Raw genomic sequence first — 14,399 nt, forward strand, 5'->3', positions numbered from 1 at the left:
TTTTTTATTTTTATTCATTGTTCCTATTTATTTTTTTTTTTTATTTTTTTTTCCTTTTCTGCATTATATACTCTTATTTTGTTTATTAGGATAGGCCTTTTTTTGTTATTTATAATAGCCGCCAACAAAACTGTTTAAACTTAAATAATGAGTAATAGTGATGAAGATTTATTATGTTCCGTTGATTTGATTAACTCCGACTCCAGTACTTCGGACGACAAATTGTTTTCTTTAGGCGAGAATCTTGAAAACACGTTTAAGTTATTTCCAAGAAACTTTAACATCTGCCACATCAATGCACAAAGTATTCCATCACACATTGCAGACCTGCACGAATCATTTGAATCGTCCCACATTGATGCCATTCTTATCTCTGAAAGCTGGCTCAAGCCGTCTATCCCGTCAACTTCGGTTTCTATCCCCGGCTTTACTCTGGTGCGGAACGACCGAACAAATAAAAGAGGCGGTGGAGTAGCAATTTATATTAAAAGTAAATACTCATATAAAATAATCCTGCAGTCAGCTTCCGCCTACCATGCAAATGCTGAATACCTTTTTCTCGAGATGGACTCCGATGTTAAACTTATATTAGGTGTTATCTACTGCCCTCCTAATGTCGATTATTTCTCAGAGTTAGAAAACATTTTTGAATCCCTCATGGGAACTTATACGCACTTTTTAGTTATGGGGGATTTTAATACGTGCCTTCTCAACGACAATATTCGTTCTTCAAAACTAAAGGATGTAATTGAGTCAGCTAATTTGGATATTTTAAAACTAACTGCCACGCACCACTCTAGTGCCACAGACACTCTTCTCGACCTACTTTTAACCTCACATACCCATTTAGTTGCACATTACGGCCAATTTTCTGCTCCTGCTTTTTCTCATCACGACCTCATCTTTTGCTCATTTAAATTGAAATCTCCTAAACATAAACCCTTAGTCTTAGAGAAACGCAACTTTGCTCGGATGAATACCGATCTGTTGCACTGTGACGCCCAAAAAATTGATTGGAGCGCGGTCGAAGCGGCTGCCTCTGTCGATGACAAAGTCGGAGAATTTAACAAATTAATCATTCAACTTTATGATAAACATGCGCCAGTTCATACTGTCAAATTGAAGCACCCACCGTCACCATGGTTTAATGAAACCATACGTAACGTGATGAAGAAAAGAGATCGGGCTTTCCGCATATTCAAACGCGAAAGGAACGAACTGAACTGGTCTTCTTATAAAGTTATTCGTAATCTTTGCAATAAGCTTATCCGTAACGCTAAACGTCGATATATTAACCAGCAGATTGAAACTTCATCTCCCGCTGCTTTGTGGAAATTTTTGAGGTCCCTCGGAGTAGGCCAGCAATTGCCTACGGATAGTAAAATTAATATTGATCCCAATACTTTAAATTCCCACTTCACTAACATTTCTAAAATTTCCCCAACAATGAAATTCGACACCCTCAATGAAATTAAATCTATACAAACCCCTTGTATTTCGACTCCTTTCTATTTTGCGCCAGCTAGTGAAGACTGTATTGGAAAAGTATTTAACTCCCTAAAAACCAAAGCTGTGGGATGCGACGACATTGGACGCGTCATGTTGACGCACATTATTGACCAAGTACTACCTATCATCACACATATCGTAAATTTCTCCCTCACGTCTGGTACCTTTCCAGCACTATGGCGTAAAGCCCATGTGATACCACTCCCTAAAACACCTAACCCCATTCTACCTAGCGAGTACAGACCTATATCAATTCTGCCTTTTCTTTCCAAAATCATAGAATCAGTTGCCCTCACTCAAATCAATGACTTCCTCACTAATGCCAAAGTGTTTAATCCCTTCCAGTCCGGTTTCCGCAAAGGTCACAGTACTACAACAGCCTTATTAAAAATTACTGAGGATATTCGTTCCAACATGGAACTTAAAATGATAACAGTGCTTGTCCTTGTCGATTTCAGTAACGCCTTCAATGCTGTCGACCACGATCTCCTTCTAGCTCTTTTAAGCCAGCTGTGTTTCTCTTCCTTCTCCGTTGACTGGTTCAGTTCATATCTGCGTGGTCGCAGCCAAGCTGTTCGATGTGGTCATACTGTGTCCGACTGGCTTGAAGTAGACACGGGCGTCCCCCAGGGCGGATTACTGTCCCCTCTCCTTTTTTCTCTCTTTATAAATCTGCTTTCCCCTCATCTCAAAAGCAATTACCACATGTATGCCGATGACCTGCAACTATATAGTGCTGCATCAGTCAATGACCTAAATTCTGCTATACTATCACTGAATAATGATCTATCTCGTCTCCAAAAGTGGTCTGAAGCATACGGCATCGTAATTAACCCACACAAATGCCAAGCAATCATTATAGGTAGTTCCCGCCAGTTAACTAAAATCATTACTGATGACATCCCGTCCCTTTCACTCAACGGTTGTGTCATCCCGTTTACGAGCACAGTCAAGGATCTGGGTGTCATTATTGACTCCGAGCTGCGATGGTCAGCCCATGTCAAAGAAATTTGTCGCAAATTCTATGCATCTCTCCATTCTATCATCCGATTTAAACACTTCCTCCCCGTCAAAACAAAGCTTACTTTAGTAAATTCCCTTCTTCTTCCCATTATTGATTATGCCGACGTTTGTTTTATTGATCTAAATACCGACTTACTGAATAAGCTTGATAGACTACTTAATAACTGCATACGATATATTTATGGCCTTCGCAAGTTCGATCATGTGTCGGATTTCCGATCAAAACTAAAATGGCTGCCCATCAGAGAACGTAGGAACGTTCGTATTCTCTGCACTCTTTACTCAGTATTAAATGATACAAATTACCCCACTTATTTAAAAGACCTCTTCAAATTCCTGTGTGAAAATCACGAGCTTTCTCTTCGGTCCTCTGATAATCTTTTACTATCCACGCCTATTCATCACTCGTCCTTCTTGGATAAATCCTTCTCTGTGACAGCTGTTAGACTGTGGAACGATCTTTCACCTAACATTAAAACAGCCTCCTCCAAGAATATTTTCAAGCGTCTGATTCGGCATCATTATGTTATGAGACTCCATTCATAAGAAGCCTTCTCGCTATTATTGTACTTATTAATCTAGAGTTCGTATTTATCTTATTCTCTTTCTTTTACATATACTATATTTATAAATTTAAACTTACTTTTTTTTCTAATGTATTACTGTATTACATAATATCTGTATTAGTAAAATAGTATCTTCAATTCATATCTGCCCTGCACATAATTATACTTTCCTCTCATATACCGGATGACTGGTAGAGAATGCCTTTAGGCATTAAGTCCTCCTTGTACTTATAAAAGTGCTAAAGAATAAATAAATAAATAAATAAATAAATAAACAGGTTAATTTCACACGAACTTGCTTTCTAGCGTAAAAGTAATTAATTATTGAGCAAATAAACAAACGGAACTCCGTTGATTGCTGCCACGAACAAGAACTTAACTCAAACTTTGTCTCGCAAAACTTTCCGCTGATTTATGTGAAAACTTCACAAAAATAATTGTTGATTGCTCTTGTATTGTTCGCTCAAATAAAAATCAGACACGAAATAATTACACCTTCATTATCATTTTACAAGTTGATAAGAAATATACATGTTTACTACTCGTATTTTATAATATAGTAGAATTTATACATACATTTGAATATAGAAATATATTTTGTAATGTTACAAAATTTAAAATTTGTATTCAAGAACTGATAATTTTAAGATAAGTTCGTAACATTATCATTGTCTAAGTTTAAACATATTTCTTAGATATTTTTTATATTTTTTGTTATATCAAGATTCAAACACTATCAAAACATTAAAACTTGCTATCATTATCTTTTAAAATCTTATTACGGGACTTTATCACATTAAACAGTGCTGTATATCTAATTGTACCTTTAAGATTACTATGAAATTTAGCTTTAACAAACAGAAATTGCAAAGTTATTTACAAAACGATATTTAAAAGTTATTACGGAACTACGCTTTCATTGTAACGTTACCGATGTGACCAAAACACGCTAACGTACAATTTAAACTTCGCCAGCGAATACTGCAGTCACTCTACCTAGATTTTAATTCAAGCTATTTTACTTCAAACTCTAATACTAAAAAGAAAAAAGTATTGTTTGTCCCTGATCAAAGTATGGATTACAAAGGGTAGAGGAAGACCAACCAGCATTCTTGTTTTATAATAAAAATATTATTTAACTATATTAGTTTCTAGGTGTGGTGTATTAGTCCATTTATATTTTAGAAGCTAAACTTTCAATACATTTTAATTAGTATGCCGAAACTAATGAAATCTCTTTCTCAAGTTCATATAAATATTTACCACAGTATTAAATCACTCGATAATTCACTCGTTCAACGATTCATAATTTAAACGTAACTTAAGCTTGTTTTAAGTAATTAAAACAATGACTTTAGTCGACGCCATGTTCGCTCCGGTGAGTTCTGCTCCTTGTTAGGGTCCGTTCACACAGACCAGGTCGGTTGGACAGCAGAGCAGATTTTAATCGCAAATGTAATAGAGTTTTAGATGATTGAAACCAAGTTATTTTTTTATAATTTATCTCATTTTTATTATGAGCAAGCATAATCGCAATCTGTTTAATTTGTAATCCAATAAACAGATCCGACCGGGTGCCCTTATTAACGTATTCATACGCGCTCCAGCAGCCTATCGGGCCCTATCGTCTGCTCTCCGCATCGGAGACAAACGGCCGGCGATAGTGCTAAACCACCTTCGCGAATCAACTGGTAGACTCCGGACTGATTCGCTTTAAATCGTAGTCTCCCAGCTTGTCTTGTGTGAAACGGTTAGATCGGTTCCAAGTATAATCCACGCCGGTCTGTGTGAAAAGAACAGCACAATCTGATGCTCTCCGACTCGGTCTATGTGAATGGAGCCTTAAACGAATAATCAACGTCGGGAGAGACAGTCGCATCGATCCGACGCCAGGCTTCGACCTCGTCAGGTTAAACAATTTTGATTGCCACCGATCCTAGTCGAATCAATATATGTAATAATCTTCATACTGTGACAGAATGGTACTAATGATTGTATTAGTATTAAACTGCAACAGATAATAATTACAAGTAGATCATGAATTTTAATTTCCAAATCGTAACTTTTTTCGAAGTAAAACATTGTAAGTGGGACATACAGAACGATAATCTGATATCTACAACTGTTGCTAAAAAGTGTGTGTAAATAAAGATAGCGTAACAATTAATTTAATGTCAGTTCTAACCAAACTCAACACGTTGACAAACCTTATGAATAACTAATTGCTGTTAGAGATTAAAGTCCTTATCGCTCCAGCAAACCCTTTGAGGATCCATTTAACTGTAAGCCCATCGTTAAATATTCATGTTACTACTCACAAATTTGGGTCCTACGTCTCGGTTACGGTAAACAAAATTCACTGAGTTTTAGTAAAACGGCGTTTACTAATAAACGTTATAAATTACACACAGTTAAATGTCAAGTTTATAATGTCTTTGATTATTGAACTGAACATAATTACGGACAGTTGATGTAATTATTTTTACACGTTTACAAAATAAAATATTAAGGTTTACTTAGTAGCACACATAGTCTTGCCTTCGATTATATGAGCGTAACTACAAAAAACTTAGACAGTATTTCAATTTTTCAATAACATTTAGCTTGTAATAACACGCTGATATTAGACATACAAAAATCATGATTATTGAAATGTCATTGTGTGTAGGCCTCTGAAATGCGATCATGACAAATAAATAACAATATAAATATATCAGAAACAGAGTAATACAGTATGTGTCTTTGGTAAAAGGATTTAAAGTTAAAGAAATATACGTAAAGGTTAAATAATAAAATTTGACTATAAAGCTCACCATTTTCCAAAAATAAAGTAAATAAATAAATCTACATACTTAAGTAGTTTAACGTACAAAAGAGTAATTAGTGTATACACTTTAAAATGTCTCTAATGTTTGTTGTCGACTTTGCCACTATAAATGTTTTTAGTTTACAGGCTTTGACATGCGGAACGAGCATGTCAATGTTTGTCTTTGCGCACTACATAACGTCCTTATTTCCCGAGGTGCACAATGTCAGTCATTTACTTTGTCTCACTTCCTTTGTTGTAGAAGATATAATATTATTTAAAACTTAAATAAGAAGAAATTTATAATTATTAATAGGGTATAGGAATGAGGTATTAAGTTTGTTAAGAATTTTTGAATTTTTACATAAATAACCATGTAAATTTTATAATTGTTACTTCAATCCTTATTAATATTTAACGAAAAATAAAACTGACACTACTTTTTACCACAAAACTATTTCTTTGTTAATTAAGTTATTTTTCTTGAACAATTGCGAAACTATGTAAATATAAAGGTGTCGATAGGGTAACAAGTGGTATCTACACCTATAACAGTTTTCACAACACATTGAAATAAAGTGTAATTCTGGAAATGTGACAATTTGTAACGTCGTCAGTGGATTTCATCAATATTCAATTTCCGGTCGCCTCGACGTCTTGCAATTTCGATCGATCTGACAATTTATTATTGATAGAAAGAAATCGAGTAAAGTCCATATAATAATCGAAGAAGTAAAGAAAATTTTGTTGAAGTAAAGGTACAAGATTCTAATATATGTATGTATGTGTAACTCAACTATAAATAAAAAATAAAAGAGTATAAGAGATTGAGCTGTCGTAATTTTTATGTTCACTAATTTTGTTACATTACATAACTGATTCTCAAATTACACAAAATTATTTAGAACATACATCCTTATATGCACTCCGATTATTAATTACTCAACTACAACTCTAGCATATATTTTATTCTTCTAAAACTGCCATCTTTTTAAAGGTTGAAAATTATTCAAGTAACTCGCTATCAAATTATTTTTTCCATAACACTCGTGTTTGTTTTTAAGCCCTATTTTCACAGGAATATTTAATACTTTTGCATGAAGCTGTATTTACCAGTGAAAATAATCCCAATGCCAATGCGGCGAGTGGGCACAGGGTATAGGGAATTAAATGATCAAAGACTACTAATGCGGTTCACATGGTCACACGGCCAGAGGAAACTCAATTAATAACTAACCCTGTATTATCTATGTAAAGAAGTCTCTATCATGTTTATCAGACAAATTAACTAAAAATGTCAACCGTTCTACGGGTCGTAGGTTTCTTAACGTCATCTCCAAATCTTACTAATATTATAATGCGAATGTTTACATATGTATGGACGGTTTGATGGAATGGTATCTCCAGAACGACTGCATGGATCTAGTTGAAATTGGCATAGATGTAGAACATAGGCTATACAAATCTAATACACATTTTGTAGTAGATAACGCCAGTATTTTCTCACAAGTTTGCGTACTTAGCCCTCTGTTTAATTATTATTGCAATTATGCTTATTTACTTATTTTAATTTTATTACGCTAATACAAATAAAATTCAAGGCGTGTTGTTTTAATTTAGTATTAATAAGTTTTAATAATTTTAAATAAAAAATGTGAAATTATTATTAATTTGTAATTTCAAAAAAAAATAACGCGTTATTTCAATTCACATTATGCACTAGACATATTTTATTTATAGTTTAGGAGCTTCTAAAACCTATTAACATAGAGAAAATTGGCCCGTCACGGTATCTTACTGTAAGTCCAACGAACACCCGCTGCTTTTAACTTCTGAACAGACTCTTTTAAAATGTATTTTACAGCTAATGCTATTCCATTTACGTCCTAAAAGTTTATTCAATTCTTTTCATGCATGTCACGTACAAATCTATACAGTTTTTCTATTTTAAAATAACGCCCTTAAATCAAAACACTAAGAAAGTCTTTCATCTGGTTATAATTTAAATTTTCTTCTACAATTGTACAATTTTTCAAATTCGCTAAAACATTTTAAATGAGTTAAATGAAAATCCATGTGATTTTTCCTTAAAGTTATGTGAAATAGTGGAAGCTATAATTACACAATTGTAATTCCATATTCTCAGTGTTAAAGAGGGGAGAAAAAATAAAAGAAGTGGGAAAAAGACTATAAAAGTTTGAGTTAACATAATTTTTATATTCAATAATCTTATAAGGTTATACAATTGATTCTCAAATTATACACAATTATTTAGAAAATATATCCGTATATGCACACAAATTACTTAACAAAGATATTGTATTGAGTTTTTGTTTGAAAACGTTTTAAATCTAATCCCGTCGCCTATGTGATAATTAACATTTGATTTAAATAATGTTTTTACAAGACTTGAGTAATAACAACATGCAAAGCTACCGAGCGTTCTACTGCCTCTCGTTACATATTCAATTTAAGCAAATGAAAATTACGCCACAACATTATGTTAATCCAGTACCTCTGGAAAATATTTTTCTTTGCTCTTGTCAACCTGTAGCGTACGGATATTTTATATTAGACTGTATTTTTGTTTAAACAACTGTTATTATCTTGTATTATCTGATATTCAGTTTTTCAGATCATGAAGTTAACAGTTAAACACGAAACCAATCTAAGTACGAAACTTTGCTAGAAATTATTCGTAACGATTTGTCAAAATTTCTATGACATTTTTCGTTATACTCTACGTCCGATATGGGCGCTGTGCAAATATATGTAATACAAATTTTGTCGATACGCCACAAATTCCTTCTTACACTAAAAAGTCATTCAATATTATTATATTTCTAGCCGTGCCTTGAGCAAACTATTTAAAAAATATCTACTAATATAGATAGATAATAAAAACTACAATAAAATAGATATTGTATTGTATTGTATTGTACTTGTAACTTTTCTAATGATACATTTAAACTTTCTTTGTGAATGTGCACTTTATTTCTTTAGATGTCGCAGAGCATAAGTTTTCGATGTTTGATACCTCCTTCACTTCCTTGTCACCAGTTCGCTGGGAGAAGTTCGAAAACACATTTAATATTCTTGCTACATCGTTAGCTTTGTCTCCTCTATCCAAGGGAGGTGTCTTAGTTTGCAACTTTGTAAGTTGCAAGAGCAGGGAAATGCTTATATCATGGAGACTATGTAACGATTTTTTAATGAAAATTAATACTAAAATAAAAAAATACAACAACAATATACAACCAAACGGTGTGCCACTGAACGCGATGGTAATCCAGTTTTGGTCGTTATTCTTCCAGCAACTTTTAAATTTATTAAATGTGATAATAAACTGATTTTCCCGCCACATCGCCACCGCCCTTCACATATCGTCAGCACAAATTTATGAGTCAGGGTGTTAGTGACTTTAATTAACAGCCGACATCAAAGCGCCGTGCTCTCTGGCACATTAAGTAAGCAATTACGCTTTGAATTCACACAGAGCACATGGTTCTCTTTACCCCAAAATACTATCCTTGCACTATAACGACAATATTTTATGAGAGAAGTTAAGAAAAATATTATAGAAAACAACAGCTCAAGTTTTAATACGTAGCTAATACTGACAACATAATAGACGATCTTTAGAAATTCGGATTACATGTGTTATATAAAGCGAAAGATCGATCGAAAAGCGATCATTTTATGATTATTGAAGTTTAATCATTATCAATCAGGGACAAGACAACGAAAACATATATTAATCAGCCACTATTTGGTCTTAAAATCGCCATGTCCATTACCAATTAAATGTAGCAATTTTAATTATTTTATCTCCATAAAATAGAACAGAGACATGCTGTATTTGATAGCGACTAATTTATGTAGTCGTTTCCCTGTCACTGTCTTGTGCGTGCGGCAAAGACATAGCGCGGTAATTATTCCTTGTCACTTCCTATTGAGAAGTGTCTTCACATTTTATATTTAATTGAATGTGGTATATCTGATTTTTACATTTTTCATTAAGAAATTGTATAAACGTGTAAAAAATCAAATTCATATACAAGTAAGCCAAATTATGTGATATCCAAGACTTTCTTTGTCTTCTCTGACAGGAAATTCAAGAAGACATAAAATTAGCCTGTAGCAATTTCAACCTAACAAAAGAAATAGAATTCCTTTTTTTCGAAATAGATTATTTAATTCGAGGTAAAAATTATGCAAATACTGTACTGCACAAAGTTATCTTCGTTGTAATGGTATCTCTGTGGCCGCACCTGGTTCCATAAGGAATGAGAAAACATAAAAGTGCCTTAAGATATAAATTGCACAACGTGATTGCGTAAGATTTGTAAAGTGGTAAAAGTTTAAACATAGGTCAACGGTTGGTTTTATATAAACCAGATTATGTTTTAAAATACGTCATACGTCCTTAACATTTGATTTTACCTTATGTCTTCCATTTTCATACAAGAATTAAACTGGGACTGTCAATATTTTTTATTCACCCAAATTCCATTTAAATCCAAACCAAAATTATATATTTACTAAATGTCTATTAAGTAGTTTATGAGAGTTATTAAAATATTTCAATAAGTTGAAACATGATAAAGGTGACAAGTTGCCTGCAGCGCTTCGTGACGCCAGTGAATTAATTGACAAACTTTTAATTGTGTTATGTTAACCCTGACAGTTTGGCGCGCAAAGTCTATGAGTTGAAAAAAACGACGACGTATGCAATCGTTAGATGCACCAGTAAATTTATTAATGAAAATATGCATACCAAAAATAAAGAAATATTTCAAACGTTATCTTTTTGCCCGACTAAGAGGAATTAATGTTTTTCGATTTATATACAAGTTTTGCTCACGACTTCATCCGCGCGGAATTTAAAAAAAACTTAATAAGTACCCTGCATGTTCTTCTAGAGTATGATCTACATCTGTTCCAAATTTTACTGAAATCCGTTAAACCGTTTTGGAGATACGTAGAAACAAATAACCATCCATCCAAACTTTCGCATTTATAATATAAACGTATCCCACAGGAAACGTAACTATTTCCGAAATCAAAGGTAGTTTATGTATTCTTCCAGACTATGCTCTACCTCTATGCTTTAGCATTCATCGAGATCCATGCAACCGTTCTGAAGATACCTTCAAACAAACCTGCATTGATCCATCCATCCGACCATTCGCATTTATGATATTAGAAAGATTAGTAAGATAGTAGTATGATATGATGTATGATTGCAAAAAGTGTGTCGTTGCAATATCAAATACTGATAAGTTGAAGTCGGTAAAAATTATATCAAAACGTATTATATATCTCGAGCGAATAGAAATGTGTTAAAACAACAATTTACACAACGTAGTCACAAGAAAATACGAGTATACATATTTATCGTGTGAACAAATCGATTTCTCTCAAGTCCTGAGCTTTAGTTTCCCTATTCAATTTAACTCGGCAAAATGCCAAGTACGTTAACATACGATAATTGTTTCTTAGAATCAAATAAATTGTATAAAATTAATTAAGTACAAACTCACAACACATTAAATTAAATATTTTAAAAACATGCTTTAAACGTGATAACATAAAATGTTCTCAGATTTGAACTTTTATCATTTGAAAATTAAATACTGTTTAAAATGAAACTATTTTCATATTTGATTACCATCCTCCTGATACACTGATGAAAATAACCCAGACGGGGATATTGATCCATTTATTTACGGATTGCAGACTGTTCTCAGTTTATTTAAAATGTATATAAATGTTTGAAGCAATTTAATTTTTAAAGCATTTAATTTTTTGTACAATACTTAAATTTATTTTTGTCATGTATTATTTCACGAATTAAATCAAAACACGCCTGTTAACGTTTAGTTTATTACGTGTTCAATTTATATCATAAAGTTTTACAGCACATAAACGAGTCGATAAATAAATTTTAGTAAAACCATTAAGGACACTCCGGGTGACACGCAACATTGAACTTTTTGATTAAAGCGTCAATAGCAACGAGTTATACGAAATTGAAATTGACATTGCGCTTGAATTTAATACTTTTAATAAAACTTCAAGCAGCACGTCCGGTCTTTACTGACATAAAAAAGTGAGAATCGTATCCTTTACCTCAACTGGTATAGAAAGAACTAACTAGCCAGCTATCTACATTAACGATACATTTTTTAACTAAATATTATAACGTTTTGCGAACAATGAATAAATTTGAATTATCAAATACGAGAGTATCGTATTCAAGTAATCTATAACAGTTTTTTTTTAACAGCACAGGTAATAAACTTAGATGGAGTAGGTATAATTGCTACAAAGAAAAACCATTCACAAGATAAAAACCTTTTTAATTGTAAAATATACAAACCAGCACAGAATTTAAAACAGCATATAATTCGGATCTATCTACAACAAAATTGAATCAAAGATGTTTAGATGGAGATACTGAAACAAGAAACAACTAGAGAGAACACAATCGGTATCACAAAGTGAAATTGATAGCATTCAACAATCAGACACCGACATATTGACTTTTGCAAATCCAATATACCGTTAGCAGAACTGCAACACAAACGATGTGAAACCAAGCGAACGTACACGTCTGAGCCTTACTACGTAAAGTACACACGCTTCAACGCAAACTCTGAATCTAATAAAGCGCAAAAGCTCATGGGAACCTCCACAGTACGTGATCATGCAAACTGCAAGCTAATGAAGTAATGGTGTCAACATATGCCATTATTTTATGTTATTTCTTACCTTGTGGCAACATGACATTTTTTTTTTAAATTATAATAACTTAGTAAAATTACAATCATCTCGATTTCAAAAAATTAAAAATTTTAAACGCACATTTTCAAAAACAGATAAAAGATGGGTAAGAAATGTGATGTGACATACTTCCAGTGACGTCATAAGAATCAATTTCACGCAATATTTAATCTGTACTGGAAGCTGATAGCTATCAGTTGCGATTTACACAGAACAATTGTCATGAATATTCAATGATGTTATAAATATTTAGAGGTGCTTCTAGAGATTAATTTAAGCGATAAATCTGCACTTGAACTGATGGCAGTGTTAAGTTATTCATGCGCTTCGTTACGGGCTTGAATTAAAATGGTAAACAAAACAAATAGAACTCATCTACACTATTATAAAGCAGAAAATTTGATTGTTTGTTTGTCTGCATTGAAAAGGCTACGAAAGTATTGAACCGATTTGAAAAATTCTTTTGCTGTTTGAAAGCTAGACTATCCCCGATCCAAGCGGACGAAGTTGCGGGCAACTGCTTTAATAAAACGACACATTTTTTGTAGCATTTAATAAGTCCTAAAACACCCATAACCAAAAAAAGTAACGCAAAATTGTAATAATGCCTATGCATAACACATAAAATAACACACTTTTTGAGTACATTTTCTTTGTTACAAAAAATGCAATAAAATGTTTACTTATGCGAACAAATCGATTCTCCTTAAGTCTAGCCTCAGTAGTCTTTCTTATTCAATCTAATTTGGCAAAATGCTAAAGCTTGTAACGGGTGTGTCATTGTTGAAAAGTGAAGTAAAGACATTTAAACCAGTACTATCCACTCTCTAAGAATTTGATTTTACTTATACAGAAAACTTTTATTTAAAAAAAATCATAACATTGGCATCTGGATATGTGCAAGCTTAATTAAACTATACAATTGTATGTTTAAAACATCAAATCTCTGTTAATATAGCAGTTTTGTGTAGAATAAGACAAGTAAAGAAAGGACTATTGAAATTTCCTTCTTTCAGGAAATTCATAATAGGCAATATGTGAAAGTGAATAGGTCCTTGTTAAGGCCTTTAAAAACAATGTGTGGTTAACGTTAACCAAAATAAAGGGTATAGTATAGATTTTTTATACATACTTTTATGGAGGAGGTCTAGGTACTGTAGTGACCGTCTGTCTGCTAAAAGTAAGAAAGAATTAAGATATAAAGAATAAATTGAGTACAAAAGATTATTTTTGAAAACTCAAATGTTCTCAAAAATGTATTTGTGACTACAATTGGCGACTTTTCTATCCAACGTTTTACAAAATTACAGGAAGCCCATTATGCGTAGTAATTTTCCGACAGAATATAAAATTAAGGATAAATGGTCCTAACTGAGCAAATCGAGTCACATTTCAGAGAATCCCCAAAGTGCTTTTATTTTTAGACATGTAATATTTATTATTAGCTTTACAGACAGATATTTAAAAACAGGCTTTTTTTTAAAACAGACTCATTGGACTGTATAAAATGTAAGTATTTTGTAGACGTTTCTTGGTTTATAAAAATTGGTTTAAATTTAATGATACAAAGACGTAAAACAAAATCACAATTTTTATTAATAATACTTCTTGCCAATCTTACTACTTACTAATATAATAAATGCGAAAATTTGGATGAATGGATATTTTTACCAGGTATCTAGCTCTTAAAAATTTAAACGTATTCGAAG

The sequence above is a fragment of the Papilio machaon genome, chromosome 2 (assembly GCF_912999745.1).
Source record: "Papilio machaon chromosome 2, ilPapMach1.1, whole genome shotgun sequence".
Taxonomy (NCBI): domain Eukaryota; kingdom Metazoa; phylum Arthropoda; class Insecta; order Lepidoptera; family Papilionidae; genus Papilio; species Papilio machaon.